The sequence below is a fragment of the Ailuropoda melanoleuca genome, chromosome 2, assembly GCF_002007445.2.
Source record: "Ailuropoda melanoleuca isolate Jingjing chromosome 2, ASM200744v2, whole genome shotgun sequence".
NCBI lineage: Eukaryota > Metazoa > Chordata > Mammalia > Carnivora > Ursidae > Ailuropoda > Ailuropoda melanoleuca.
In genome coordinates, this window is record NC_048219.1 from 28,364,126 (window position 1) to 28,378,449 (window position 14,324).

The following is a 14,324-nucleotide window of genomic DNA, read 5'->3' on the forward strand; positions in this document are numbered from 1 at the left end:
GTCCCCTCCCACCCTCCTCTACCCTGTTCTGCACTTACCCTCCAGCTTCCAGGTGTGTTTGGCCAATGGGGGGTACCATCTGCAGAGGGAGGTGAGGTTGGGTGTTTGCTTCCCAGGCTCCCTCCCTCCCAGGCTCCTCTGAGCTGCAGCTCCGGCCAGGCACCTTACCCCAGTTGCCCTGTCCCGTTCCAGCAACCCTGCCCTCCCTCTGCCTCTAGGCCTAAGGGTGGTGATGGCTCCCAGATGTGGCCAGCCAGGTGCCGCACCGCCCCTGCGGGCTTCCGCGGACTTGTGAGCAGCCTCTTTGCTCCGCTCCCCTCCCCCTGTTGAGCATACCCTCTGCTTCCTGCCAGATGTCTGCTGGAAACACCCTCACCCCCTCCCACCCCCCACCACAGTCACCAGTCCTCTCCATTGCACCCCATCATTCCCAAATCTACTGTCTTCTCTTGTCTCCCCCGCTTGTCATCTGACACCCCGGTAGCTGCGAACTGGACTCCACCCCACCCTGGTTTCCCCAACTCATCCTTCACAAGCAGCCACAGTGGGTTCTTAAAATGCAAATCTTGGGGAAAATATTTTTAATATTGAAAACATTTTCTCATGAAAGCAAGACTTGCTTATTGTGCAAAATGTCAAACACAGAGTTATATAGTGAAAAGTAAAAATCGCCCTCCTCCTCTGGCCCCCACGGTGTCCCTTTCCTCAGAGCCACCATGGTTGATGGCTCTTCGTGGGTCCTGACGCACATTTTCTATTCGTACGGGCATAGACAAACGGACGTCTTTTATATTCATGCAAATGGAGTCATATCATAAATAAAAGCCTGCAAGTATTTTTCATTTGTAACACATCTTGGAGAGCTTCCCACGTCATAGGCACAGATTTACCGCTTTCTGTTTAGCTGTTGCTTAGTCTGGTGTGATATGAAGCTACCATGGTTTTCTCTCCATTTTCCTGTCAGTGGGTGTCCAGTTATTTCACGTTTTTGATGGCTACCACTATTGCTGCCACAGGCATTCCTGTCCAGATATTGCTGTGCCCGTGAGTGGGCATTTCTGTAGGGCTGACTTGCTAGGTCAAAGAGTGTGTGCGTTTGGATGGATGTGTCCAATTGTCCTGCCAAACGTGGTCCAGTCTACACTTCTAGCAGCAGAAGGTGACAGTGCCTGTCTCCCCACATCTCTGTCAAAACTGGGTTTGAAGACAAAAACCTAACCATGTGAATGTCCTGCTTAACACCCCTCACTTCTCAAGGAGGGGGAGCTTATCTCCCCACCCCACAGGTGTGGGCTGGGCGTCCTAACCGCCTTCCAGACAGTATGGGATGGAGGGGAGCGTCACTTTACAGGGACGGTAGGGAAAACTGACAAGCACTACCTCGGCCAAGCGATGAAGGTCAACGTCAACCGTGGAGAAGTCGTACGGACAGTAAGTTCTCTCGTTACAGTGTCATGAAAATAACCCTTTATCTCTGTGCTCTTTCTCCCCAAAACCCATAACCCCTGACAAATCATGAGAAACACATCAGACAAATCCCAATTGAAGGACGTTCTACAAAATACCTGACGAGTCCTCCTCGAAACCGTCAAGGTCATCAAAAACAAGAAAGGACAAAGAAACCTTTACAGCCAAGGAGTGCCTAAGCCGATTGGGACAACCAGGGTAGCCTGGATGGGATCGTGGGGCAGAAAGAGGCCATTAGGTAAAAACTAAGGAAATCTGAATAAAGTATGGACTTAACTTAATAATGTACTGATACTGGTTTGTTAGTTATAACAAACATTACCATACTGAGTGAGATGTTAATAATAGGAGAAACTGGGCATATAGGAGCTCTCTGTACCACCTTCACAATTTTTCTGGAATTTCAAAACTGTTCTAAAACATAGTTTAGAAAAACAAGCCTTGCATGAGCATCAAATGACCTCTGAGATCAAGCCTTTGCCCTCTCTTGTGTCTCCCTCCTCTTTCCTCCTGATACATTCTGCTCCCACCGTATCTCCAAGTCGAATTTTCTAGAAAGCACCGTGATGATCAATTCTTCCAGGCAAACGATAATCGGCCCCCTGGCTATTCTATTCCTTTCCTGTGGCTACTGTAGCAATTGACTACAAACTGAGGGGCCCAAAACAACAGAAATATATTCCCTCTCAGTTTGGGAGGCCAGAAGTCAGAAATCCAGGTGATTGGCAGGGCTGCACTCCCTCCAGGGGCTCTGACATGGCTCCTCCTTGGCCTCTTCTGGGGGCTGCCAGCTTCCGTGGCTTGTGGCCACGTTGCTCCCATCTCCATAGCCCCTTCTTCTCTATGCGCATCTCTCTCCTTCCATCTCACTGTTATAAGGACACCTGTCATTGGATTTAAGTTCCACTTGAATAATCCAGGGTGATCTCTTCATCTCAAAATCTTTATATATCTACCAAGACCCTCTTTCCAAATAAGGTAAAATTGACAGGTTCCAGGGATTAGTGTTTGGACATATCTTTTGGGGACCTACCATTCATCCCACTACAGGCCCAAAGTGGCTGGCTCCAAAGGCCCTTTCCTGGCTCAGCCGGTTCCTCATTTCCATGGATCAGTCCTTGCTCCCCCTTGGGGTGGGAGGGGGGACACCTTAAGGACTGGCCTCTGAGGCCATGCTGCTCACAAAAGCAGTGCGTGGGCACCAGTTGGGGTTTAGGGATCGTGCAGGTGGGAATGTCAATGAGCCCGGTGGCCGGTGGGGCTGTCCAGGAGCAGACCCCAGGATGGACTTTGATGTGGGGGGTATTTATTAGGGATCAGCACCTGGGGAAGGGAGGGGGCAGAAGCAAGATTAGATAGAAGTTGAAGGGCGATGCTGACCCAGGAGAGCTTCAGCCCCCCTGGAGCCTAGCCAGACCCTCTACATTATCTCCTGGTGGGTTAAAATGTCTGGACCTTTATGTCCTAGCCATGACCAGGCACCGGTTTGCCCCTCCGTGAAATGGGGGTGATGAAAGCTCCTAAAAGCCCCGGGCTCACAGCTGCCATCTACAATGGCCCCAGGAGGCTGTTCTTCACATAGAGGGAAGCCAAGGCTCAGAGAAGGCAAGTAATTTCCCAAAGCCACCCAGGAAGTAAGGGCGGAGCCAGGACTCAAACCCAGATGTGCTTGGTGCCAGAGCCGAAGCCCCAGACAACTGGATCAGCTGACCCCAGGAGCCCCACGGGTGCCTGCCTCCATTCCCGGCCCTCCATGCTCACTTCTCTGGGGCCTGGGCCTGTTCATCTTCCTCCCAGCCATTTCCCATTGGCCTTCCCCTGCTCCAAACCTCAGAGAGGCTCTCCGTTCCCTGTGGGACCCCAGCAGAGGGCTACCTTGGCCCCCTCTTGCTCTCAGGGTGGGTGCTCCAGACTCCTGGGACACCCCACAATTCTCAGAGCGCTGCTTGGCCCACTCTGCTTCTGTGCTTTGCTCCTGCTGTTGCCATACCTGAAATGCACCCCCACCTTGCCTTTTAATCTGGTGCACAGCGTACAATAAAAATAAAAATAAAAATACAATACAAAATACAATACAAAATTACAAATTCTTTTTTAAAAAAGGCCGGAGAGGGGTGCCTGGCCTGGCTGGTTCAGTTAGTAGCGTGTGTGACTCTTGATCTCAAGGTTATGAATTTGAGTCCCTCCTTGAAGGTAGAGTTTACTTTAAAAAATTTACAATAAAAAATTACAAATTCTTTAAAACAAACAAACAAACAAACTGGTGCACAGCAGCCCAGATGTCCCAGTCAGACACCTCCTTCTCCTTCATGAAATGCTCTTGACAGGCACCCCCTCTTCAGCCTCATCCAGGTCCACTTCGAGGGGGCAGAGCAGAGCTCACCACCAGGCTCTGGGACCTTGGCAAGTCCTGCCAGTTTCTGGGTCTCAGACGGTGCCCAGGGCCAGCTTTGTCAACCCAAGAGCTTGGCAAGCACAGCCCTCCCCTGCTCCAGTGCACACCGTGCTGGTTCAGGGTTGACTCTGAAGCCAGCCTTGGCCACTGTTAGCCACTATTGGCTGTGTCTTTGGGCAAATTATTTCACCGTCCGGGTCTCTGCTGTAAAGTGGGCTGAGAGTCCCACCTCACAGGGCTGTCGTGTGGACTAGATGGGTTCTACACGTATGGCACTCAGGGCAGCAGAGCCTCCAGGAACACTCCCTGAGGCTGAGCTCTTATTATCCCATCTGCGTCCTGTGAGTGGGCAGGGCAAGGACTACGATCCCCACTAACAGAAGGGAAACTGAGGCCCAGGAAGGGGCCACAGCTTCCTCGGATCACAGCACCGCGTACTGTGGCTGGTCTCACTCCTGGCCTCCTCACTTTCTAGCAGCACATCAGCCACCACACCAGTTCTCTACCTCGCCGTCCTCTGGGACTCGGCAATACCTCCTAGGTGCTGAGCATGGGAGAGACTCGCAGTAGCCCGACTGGGCAGGTCTAGGGCCCCAGGAGGGGGCGTGTGACAGTGCTTTACATGAAAGTTACACATGAGATGGTGGAGGCTCAGAGAGGTCAGAACACTGGTCCAACGTCACACAGCTGGCTCACGGCAGTTAGGGTTTAAACCTTTTTGGCTTGAATCCTTTGCCTCAAACAATTTCCCAAACAAAACCTTTTCAAGGACACCTTGAACAGAGCCCACCAATTAGGCACCCACTTCCCCTGAGACTCAGACAGAAACCCAGGGCTCAGGTGCCCATTCCCTAGCCAAGAATACTCCTCCTCCCATCAGGACTCCTGCCCAGGGCCAAACTCGCAGCCACCAGGCTGCCCTGTCACCCACCTCAGTGCAGAGGAAGGATGACGTCTGGGCAGCCCCCAAAGGATGAGGTTCTGGATGCTCATGGGGGCAGGAAAACCACTTGAGATACTGGTTTGTGTCTTTCTCCTGGTATCACTCTCCACCCTTCCTTCTTTTGAGCAAGGGCTCTGTTCTGGCTCAGGGGAGGTTTGTGGCAGGGCCCAAAGCAGAAGTTGCCTGCTAGACACTTCCCTGCCTGGTTTGGATTTCAAAAGCTCCTAGGGAAATGTTGCTGAGGGGGTGGGGGACTCCGAAGGAAGCTTGGAGAAAGGGAAGGAAGGAATTTCCATAGAGGGAAAAGACAGCAGTCCTCACTGGAGGATATGTGGGCCCTGAAATCACAGGACCTCAGGCAGGAGTGGGCACATGGTTCCAGCCCCTTCAAGACCTGAGGACCCACATGGCCCAGAGCCAGGGGCCAGCTAGCACCAGGAGCTGGGGACAGTCAGGCTGGGTAGTGACAGGTGTGGACCAACTTATACTTGAGCCTCAGCCACAAGACCCTTCTTACCACCTCCGGCAGATTAAGTTGATTCTTAGAAAAAAACAGGAAGGCACTACTCACATACCCAGGCATGTGGGCTGGGCCCAGGTTCCACTCAGTGGTCACCAGGCCTGGCTTTACATCACCTCCCGCACTGGGTGACCTGAGGGGACTGTGCTGTTATCCTCCATGGACAGGGAGCAAGTCACCTGCCTGAAGGCACCTGCCCTGGTTAGAAGTCCCTGCAGGTCATGTGGAAGGACTGCTAGCATCCCACAGGCACACCTGGGTCCCAGCTGTGTCAAGGCCAGGCCCTGCTGGGCCCAGATCTATCTCTGCCCCTGATTCAAAGGTGTTTCCTCTAGCAAGCACCGCATCCCTGTTGGAGGTCCTCCACTCTCCACCCCTCCCTGCGCTCCACGGCCCCAGGGGCTCTCCACCCCAAGTCTTCTGGATCCAGGCCAGCCCTGCCTGTATCAGGACTCTTTTCCCGTTTGGGGGGCTTCTGGGGGGTTCCCAGCCTGTGACCCCAATGTGTTCTCCCTGCCCGGTGGCTGGCCCGCGGTTCTTGAGCCCGAGTGGGGACTATCGCCATGCCACCTCCCCCACCCGGCCTGCCAAGGTTTAATTAACACCCAGACGCCGGGGAGGAGCCGAGGAACCACCTGCAGGGGGCGTGGGACGCATGGTCACGGCCAGCGCGGGAGCCCTGAATCTCCCCTCCAGCCCCCACTCGGTTATCAGCCTGGAGTTTCATCCCCGCCTCACGGAAAGTCGCTTAAATAATTTATTCGGACGTTATCACAAACCCACTCCTGGCGCGGTGGGAAGCGCGCGAGTGAAGGCAGCTGCGGCTGGAATGACAAGCAGGGCAGACCGGCTCCTCCCGCCCACCCCACGGAGCACCTGGCGGTGGAGATGGGCAACCCGGAATGCGGGGGAGGGGCCCGGGGCCTGTGCGTCCCTTCCGAGACCCCAGGGGCAGGGACACGATGAGTGCGTGCAGCGTCCTTCCCTCCCCTGCCACCCGGTCTCTGCTGGCCCAGCCCTCTCGGCTGCACCCCCAGAGCCGGCTCACAGGGAACCCGCTTGGTCTGGCGTCCTCTTTCCCGCTCCTTCTTTCCCTCTGCAATGCCAGCTGTCAGCATGCTCACTCGGGGTACAGCAGGGGACAAGACAGGGACCTGTGCTCATGGGACTTTGAAAATTGGAGCAGACACCAAACCAGGAAATGCCAAAAAAAAAAAGGAGGTACTGAGAAACTAAAACAGGGGCAGGGGAGCCACCTCAGCCACCAGGCCTGCCAGAGAGGGGGCGCCGGGCTGAGAGTGAGAAACCCTGAGGATGTGGGGAGGGGAGCTCCAGACAAACGGAACGGCTAATGCTGACAGAGGAGCACAAAGAGGGCAGAACCAGGCCGCGCAGATGATGCAGGGCCTCGTAGGCCACGGAAGGAAGTTGATTGCTACTCCAGGTGTGAAGGAAGTCATTCCAGGATTCAGGCAGAGGCGAGGACGGACATTCTGCTAGCTCTTAGCATGTCTGACGAATGAAGGAGGGAAGGAGAGAGTCAGTGATGGTGTGTGTGAGAGGAGTCGTAGGGATACGACATTATTGTTACTGCCGCCATGATGAACGCTGCTGTGTTCATGGTGGTGCCACTTGGTATTCCTGGGCCGTGGGACGGCATGCTGTGTCACAGAGAGAGCTGGAGGGCGTGGGGAGCGGGACACATCTGTCAGGAGGCTGCCCAGGGTGATGAGGTGGTGACCTTTAGATGGATGGTGAGTCCTGGCCTCTCCCTTTGGCCTCTGTGTAGGGCAGATCTTCACTCTTCACTGGGACCCAGGACAAGGCTGTTCCAGGTGGCCCCAACCGGAGGTGCCAGCCCTGTATTAGTGTCACACAGCCAAATGTGTCCCTGAAGGCCCGCTCTCTGACTTGGGCCTCCTCCACCACCAGCCTCTGTACTATTTCACCCCCCAGTCACCCCACAATTCACTCTTGCCTTGTCACCCAGGCCCTTGTTACCCAGGCCTTAGAGCCCTGTAATGGGTGCGAAGTTAGATGCCAGCTTGAGGTGTGGGTCCTTCTCCGGGAAAACAGGGGCTTCTCCTCTCAGCACCCTGCCTATCACGTGAGGCAGGTCCACTGGCCCCAGGAGTTTGTCTGTCTCTTTCTCCCTCTAGCCAAGGCTGGGCGAGGAGCAGGGGCTGGGGTTCCGAGGCTGGAGCCAGGACCACGGCATCCATGTCCAGTTCTAGATCTAGAATGAATGGTCAAGATCTCTGGTTGGCCTCCTGGCTCCTTAGCTAAGTCCCTGAGCCTCTGTTTCCTCATCTGTAAAATGGGAATAATGATCATGCAGGCCTCCCTCATAGAATTGAGATAATAAGTAAGAGTAACAAATAAATAGTCATATTTATTTGTTGTGATTACTGTAATGGCCAACCCTTTTAAAACACTGCGTGCTAGGCAGCCTTCCAAGAGCCATTAAAAAGATCACTTCGAAGTGCAGAGCACGGAGCCTGGTACTCAGCAGGTGCTTAACAAGCGGTGTGGGACTGAACTGAATGAACATTCCTATTTTCTGAGGACAAGCCATATATTCACAGACGGCCATACCTGGGGCCTGCAGCGCTGGGTGTCACGGACCCTGCCTCTCCCTCCCACCTGGACAGCGGGGTGCTGGTGCCGGCCGTCCGATGTGGAATCCAAGAGTAAATGCAGGTGCCGTGATAACGTGTCATTCTTGTTAACCTGCCTTCCCCACAGCGAGTAGCTTTCCACGGACACCTGGCCGCATTGTCCGACGGCGGCCAGGCCTCACACCACTTTGGGTACTGCCGGAGGGGAGGAGGGTCTCCTGTGCTCCGAGTGTGGCTCACTGACAGCCCAGCACACGCTCTGATCAAATATTTAGGTCCTCAGGAGCCCTGCCTGCAATATTAATGCGGTTGGTCAGAGGCCTTGGCTGGAACGGTGCTGAGGGCTGGGGCTTCAATAATGAACAAGGTCCTCGCTCAGAGAAACGGGAGCCGTTCTGGCCCACGCATAGGACAGAGACACCGCAGTAAAACATCTGAAATGACCACCCCACACACACTCACACTCTCGGAACCTTTCCGTCACAGACGCCAGCTCAGCAGTCAGTAACAGGCTCCCAGAGACTCTTCAAAAAGTTTGTACGACTTGATCCCTGGGTTTTCCACTCTTGAAATCTAGATGAAAGAAGTAACAATAACAAAATGTGGGAAAAGCTTAATGTTTATTTATTTAAAATAATAAGAAGTTAGAAAGAGNTGTCACAGACACCAGCTCAGCAGTCAGTAACAGGCTCCCAGAGACTCTTCAAAAAGTTTGTAAGACTTGATCCCTGGGTTTTCCACTCTTGAAATCTAGATGAAAGAAGTAACAATAACAAAATGTGGGAAAAGCTTAATGTTTATTTATTTAAAATAATAAGAAGTTAGAAAGAGCCAAAATTCTGAACCGTGAAGGATTAGTTAGGGAAATAATAGCATGTCCTCTGGGAAGAATATTCTGTAGCTATTAATAATTAGGTTTACAAATAGTGTTAATGACAGGGGACATGATCATGATGTTGTTAAAGGAAAAGGACAGAATAAAAAATGCTGTATCCAGTACTAACGCAATTGTTAAGACAATGTTTGAAGTTGGGCAGATTACTTCATCCCTTCAGGCCTCTGTTTCCTCCTCTAAACAATAAAAGTAATACCTATCACATGGCTTGTTGTGAAAAATAAGATGATCTTGGGGCACCTGGGTGGCTCAGTTGGTTAAGCGTCCGCCTTCGGCTCAGGTCGTGATCCCAGGGTTCTGGATGGAGTCCTGCGTCCATGCGTCAGCTCCCAGCTCAGCGGGGAGTCTGCTCCTCCCTCCGCCTGCCACTCCCCCTGCTTGTGCACTAGTGTGCTCCCTCTCTCTCTCCCTGTGAAATAAAGAAATAAAATCTTAAAAAAAATAAGATGATCTCTGGAAATGGTTTAGGACAGTGTCTGTAGGAGACAAGCAGTTCATGGGTCTTGCCATAAAAATTTTAACAAAAGGGACTAGAAGACACTGTCCCAAAACATTAATGATAAAGTTGTGTTTAAGGGTAAAACCATGAGTAATTTAAATTTTCTTCTTTCTTTTCCGTTTTTCATACTTTTTACAACATGGCAGATTATTTATACAGTGAGAACATTTCTAATGAGTTTTATTTATTCAACAAATATTTATCAAGAGCCTACAAAGTGCCAAGCCCTATTCTAGGATTTGAGATAAATGAATGAATAAGACAGATCAAGGCCCTTGCCTCTGCCTTACCTGAGCAGGAGAACCATGCAGAATAGACCCAGTAAGTAAGTAAATGATGTAGGTGTTAGAAGGCGCTAAGAGGAAAAGGAGAGCAGGGGAAGGAGATTGGGTGTGCTGTGTTGGGCAGGGGGGTAGGTTGCAGTATTGAAGATGGTGGGAGGGGGTTCCAGGCAGTGGGAGGAGCCAGGGTGAAGACCTGATGTGGGGGCGTGCCTGGAGAGTACCAGGAACAGACAGGAGGCCGTNGGGAACGGCTAATGCTGACAGAGGAGCACAAAGAGGGCAGAACCAGGCCGCGCAGATGATGCAGGGCCTCGTAGGCCACGGAAGGAAGTTGATTGCTACTCCAGGTGTGAAGGAAGTCATTCCAGGATTCAGGCAGAGGCGAGGACGGACATTCTGCTAGCTCTTAGCATGTCTGACGAATGAAGGAGGGAAGGAGAGAGTCAGTGATGGTGTGTGTGAGAGGAGTCGTAGGGATACGACATTATTGTTACTGCCGCCATGATGAACGCTGCTGTGTTCATGGTGGTGCCACTTGGTATTCCTGGGCCGTGGGACGGCATGCTGTGTCACAGAGAGAGCTGGAGGGCGTGGGGAGCGGGACACATCTGTCAGGAGGCTGCCCAGGGTGATGAGGTGGTGACCTTTAGATGGATGGTGAGTCCTGGCCTCTCCCTTTGGCCTCTGTGTAGGGCAGATCTTCACTCTTCACTGGGACCCAGGACAAGGCTGTTCCAGGTGGCCCCAACCGGAGGTGCCAGCCCTGTATTAGTGTCACACAGCCAAATGTGTCCCTGAAGGCCCGCTCTCTGACTTGGGCCTCCTCCACCACCAGCCTCTGTACTATTTCACCCCCCAGTCACCCCACAATTCACTCTTGCCTTGTCACCCAGGCCCTTGTTACCCAGGCCTTAGAGCCCTGTAATGGGTGCGAAGTTAGATGCCAGCTTGAGGTGTGGGTCCTTCTCCGGGAAAACAGGGGCTTCTCCTCTCAGCACCCTGCCTATCACGTGAGGCAGGTCCACTGGCCCCAGGAGTTTGTCTGTCTCTTTCTCCCTCTAGCCAAGGCTGGGCGAGGAGCGGGGGCTGGGGTTCCGAGGCTGGAGCCAGGACCACGGCATCCATGTCCAGTTCTAGATCTAGAATGAATGGTCAAGATCTCTGGTTGGCCTCCTGGCTCCTTAGCTAAGTCCCTGAGCCTCTGTTTCCTCATCTGTAAAATGGGAATAATGATCATGCAGGCCTCCCTCATAGAATTGAGATAATAAGTAAGAGTAACAAATAAATAGTCATATTTATTTGTTGTGATTACTAATGGCCAACCCTTTTAAAACACTGCGTGCTAGGCAGCCTTCCAAGAGCCATTAAAAAGATCACTTCGAAGTGCAGAGCACGGAGCCTGGTACTCAGCAGGTGCTTAACAAGCGGTGTGGGACTGAACTGAATGAACATTCCTATTTTCTGAGGACAAGCCATATATTCACAGACGGCCATACCTGGGGCCTGCAGCGCTGGGTGTCACGGACCCTGCCTCTCCCTCCCACCTGGACAGCGGGGTGCTGGTGCCGGCCGTCCGATGTGGAATCCAAGAGTAAATGCAGGTGCCGTGATAACGTGTCATTCTTGTTAATCTGCCTTCCCCACAGCGAGTAGCTTTCCACGGACACCTGGCCGCATTGTCCGACGGCGGCCAGGCCTCACACCACTTTGGGTACTGCCGGAGGGGAGGAGGGTCTCCTGTGCTCCGAGTGTGGCTCACTGACAGCCCAGCACACGCTCTGATCAAATATTTAGGTCCTCAGGAGCCCTGCCTGCAATATTAATGCGGTTGGTCAGAGGCCTTGGCTGGAACGGTGCTGAGGGCTGGGGCTTCAATAATGAACAAGGTCCTCGCTCAGAGAAACGGGAGCCGTTCTGGCCCACGCATAGGACAGAGACACCGCAGTAAAACATCTGAAATGACCACCCCACACACACTCACACTCTCGGAACCTTTCTGTCACAGACACCAGCTCAGCAGTCAGTAACAGGCTCCCAGAGACTCTTCAAAAAGTTTGTAAGACTTGATCCCTGGGTTTTCCACTCTTGAAATCTAGATGAAAGAAGTAACAATAACAAAATGTGGGAAAAGCTTAATGTTTATTTATTTAAAATAATAAGAAGTTAGAAAGAGCCAAAATTCTGAACCGTGAAGGATTAGTTAGGGAAATAATAGCATGTCCTCTGGGAAGAATATTCTGTAGCTATTAATAATTAGGTTTACAAATAGTGTTAATGACAGGGGACATGATCATGATGTTGTTAAAGGAAAAGGACAGAATAAAAAATGCTGTATCCAGTACTAACGCAATTGTTAAGACAATGTTTGAAGTTGGGCAGATTACTTCATCCCTTCAGGCCTCTGTTTCCTCCTCTAAACAATAAAAGTAATACCTATCACATGGCTTGTTGTGAAAAATAAGATGATCTTGGGGCACCTGGGTGGCTCAGTTGGTTAAGCGTCCGCCTTCGGCTCAGGTCGTGATCCCAGGGTTCTGGATGGAGTCCTGCGTCCATGCGTCAGCTCCCAGCTCAGCGGGGAGTCTGCTCCTCCCTCCGCCTGCCACTCCCCCTGCTTGTGCACTAGTGTGCTCCCTCTCTCTCTCCCTGTGAAATAAAGAAATAAAATCTTAAAAAAAATAAGATGATCTCTGGAAATGGTTTAGGACAGTGTCTGTAGGAGACAAGCAGTTCATGGGTCTTGCCATAAAAATTTTAACAAAAGGGACTAGAAGACACTGTCCCAAAACATTAATGATAAAGTTGTGTTTAAGGGTAAAACCATGAGTAATTTAAATTTTCTTCTTTCTTTTCCGTTTTTCATACTTTTTACAACATGGCAGATTATTTATACAGTGAGAACATTTCTAATGAGTTTTATTTATTCAACAAATATTTATCAAGAGCCTACAAAGTGCCAAGCCCTATTCTAGGATTTGAGATAAATGAATGAATAAGACAGATCAAGGCCCTTGCCTCTGCCTTACCTGAGCAGGAGAACCATGCAGAATAGACCCAGTAAGTAAGTAAATGATGTAGGTGTTAGAAGGCGCTAAGAGGAAAAGGAGAGCAGGGGAAGGAGATTGGGTGTGCTGTGTTGGGCAGGGGGGTAGGTTGCAGTATTGAAGATGGTGGGAGGGGGTTCCAGGCAGTGGGAGGAGCCAGGGTGAAGACCTGATGTGGGGGCGTGCCTGGAGAGTACCAGGAACAGACAGGAGGCCGTGAGATGGGAGCAGAGTGAGCAAGGGGCAGGCAAGGGGGAGCCAGCAAGGGGATGGGACCGGGTCAGGTGGGGCCTAAGGGCCACGGTAAGGATTTTGGTTTTTGCTCAAGTGATCTGGGAGCCCCTCAGCGTTCTGAGCCCAGGGGAACTGTGATCTGATGTGGATTTGATCAGGCTCAGTCTTGACATTAATCTGAGAAGAGACTGCAGGGGACGGGAGAAGCAGAGAGACCAGTGGGCAGCTACTGTGAGTATCCAGGCCCGGGTGGTGGGGGCTCAGCCCGCGATGGGAGTGGGGAGAAATACTGGGATCTGAAGGAGCCACAGATCTGACCAACAGGATGTGAATGGGAAGGACAGAGCCTTCCAGGATGATCCCAGCGTGTCCAGCCTGGGCCACTGGAAGGAAAACCTGCAGATAGAATGAGGAGAAGAGGAAGGAGATGAGAGAGAAGCGTCTGATGTGTGAGTCTCCTGTGGTGAAAGGAGCCAGAGGAGGACTGACCCCGGATGCATGCGGATCTGGGGGGCCGCCCAGCCTGAGGAGATATGGAGGAGGCTGCTGGCCACCAGGATGAAACAGTTCTGAGCTGGACCATTCCAGGACTCCCAGGGGACCCCTTTCCCCTTAGGTAGGCATCCTCTGTTCAAGCAAGAGTAAGGCTGAAACAGTTCTAGAAGGCCAGAGTCCCTCTAATACGACTTCCACCCAGGCGGAACTTCCCTCTACAGCTTTCTTGTCCACCAGTCCCTCCGCCTGTGCCCTCACACCTCTGGGGACAGGAGGCAGGTGGAGGGGGAGTCCTGCCTTGGTTGGACGGGAAGGAAGTCAACCCCCTCTACTGTTCTTGCCCCACCCTACCGCCCTGTGGGCCCCCCAGGTTTCCTGGAGACCGTGCCCATATAAAGGCCTCTCCTGCCCTGGACTAGAGGACCTTTGGAGCACAGACCGGAGAAGTCCAGGAAAACACGGTGCTGTGGGGTGAGGCCTAACCCGTCTTCTGCTATTAACTCATGGCTTAACCTGCACCCTCCACATCCGGCCCGTCATTGTCCACCGTCCTTCCATTCCCATCTCACCTGTCCATTCACGTTTCCAAGACCCACTCCCACCTCAGACACAGCAGATCTGAATGCTGGCGTGGCCACCTCCCGCCTTGTGGCTGGGACATGCTCCCTGGCTCTCTGGGTCAGTGTCGCCCCTGTAACACAGGGCTACGGATCCACACCCACCCAGGACTGGCTGTTCAGAGCATCACGTGACACTGTGAAACGACCCGCGCATAGCTGGGAACAGACGGCACTTGAGGGTGCCGTTTCCCTCCCCTGCCATCCTCCCCAGGATAGAAGAGCCAGCTTGCTTTGTGGCATCCCAGACCCCCTGTCCTGGCCCTTTCCCCGCGGAGGGAGACCCCCAGCACCCCCGCTGCTCCTCACCGAA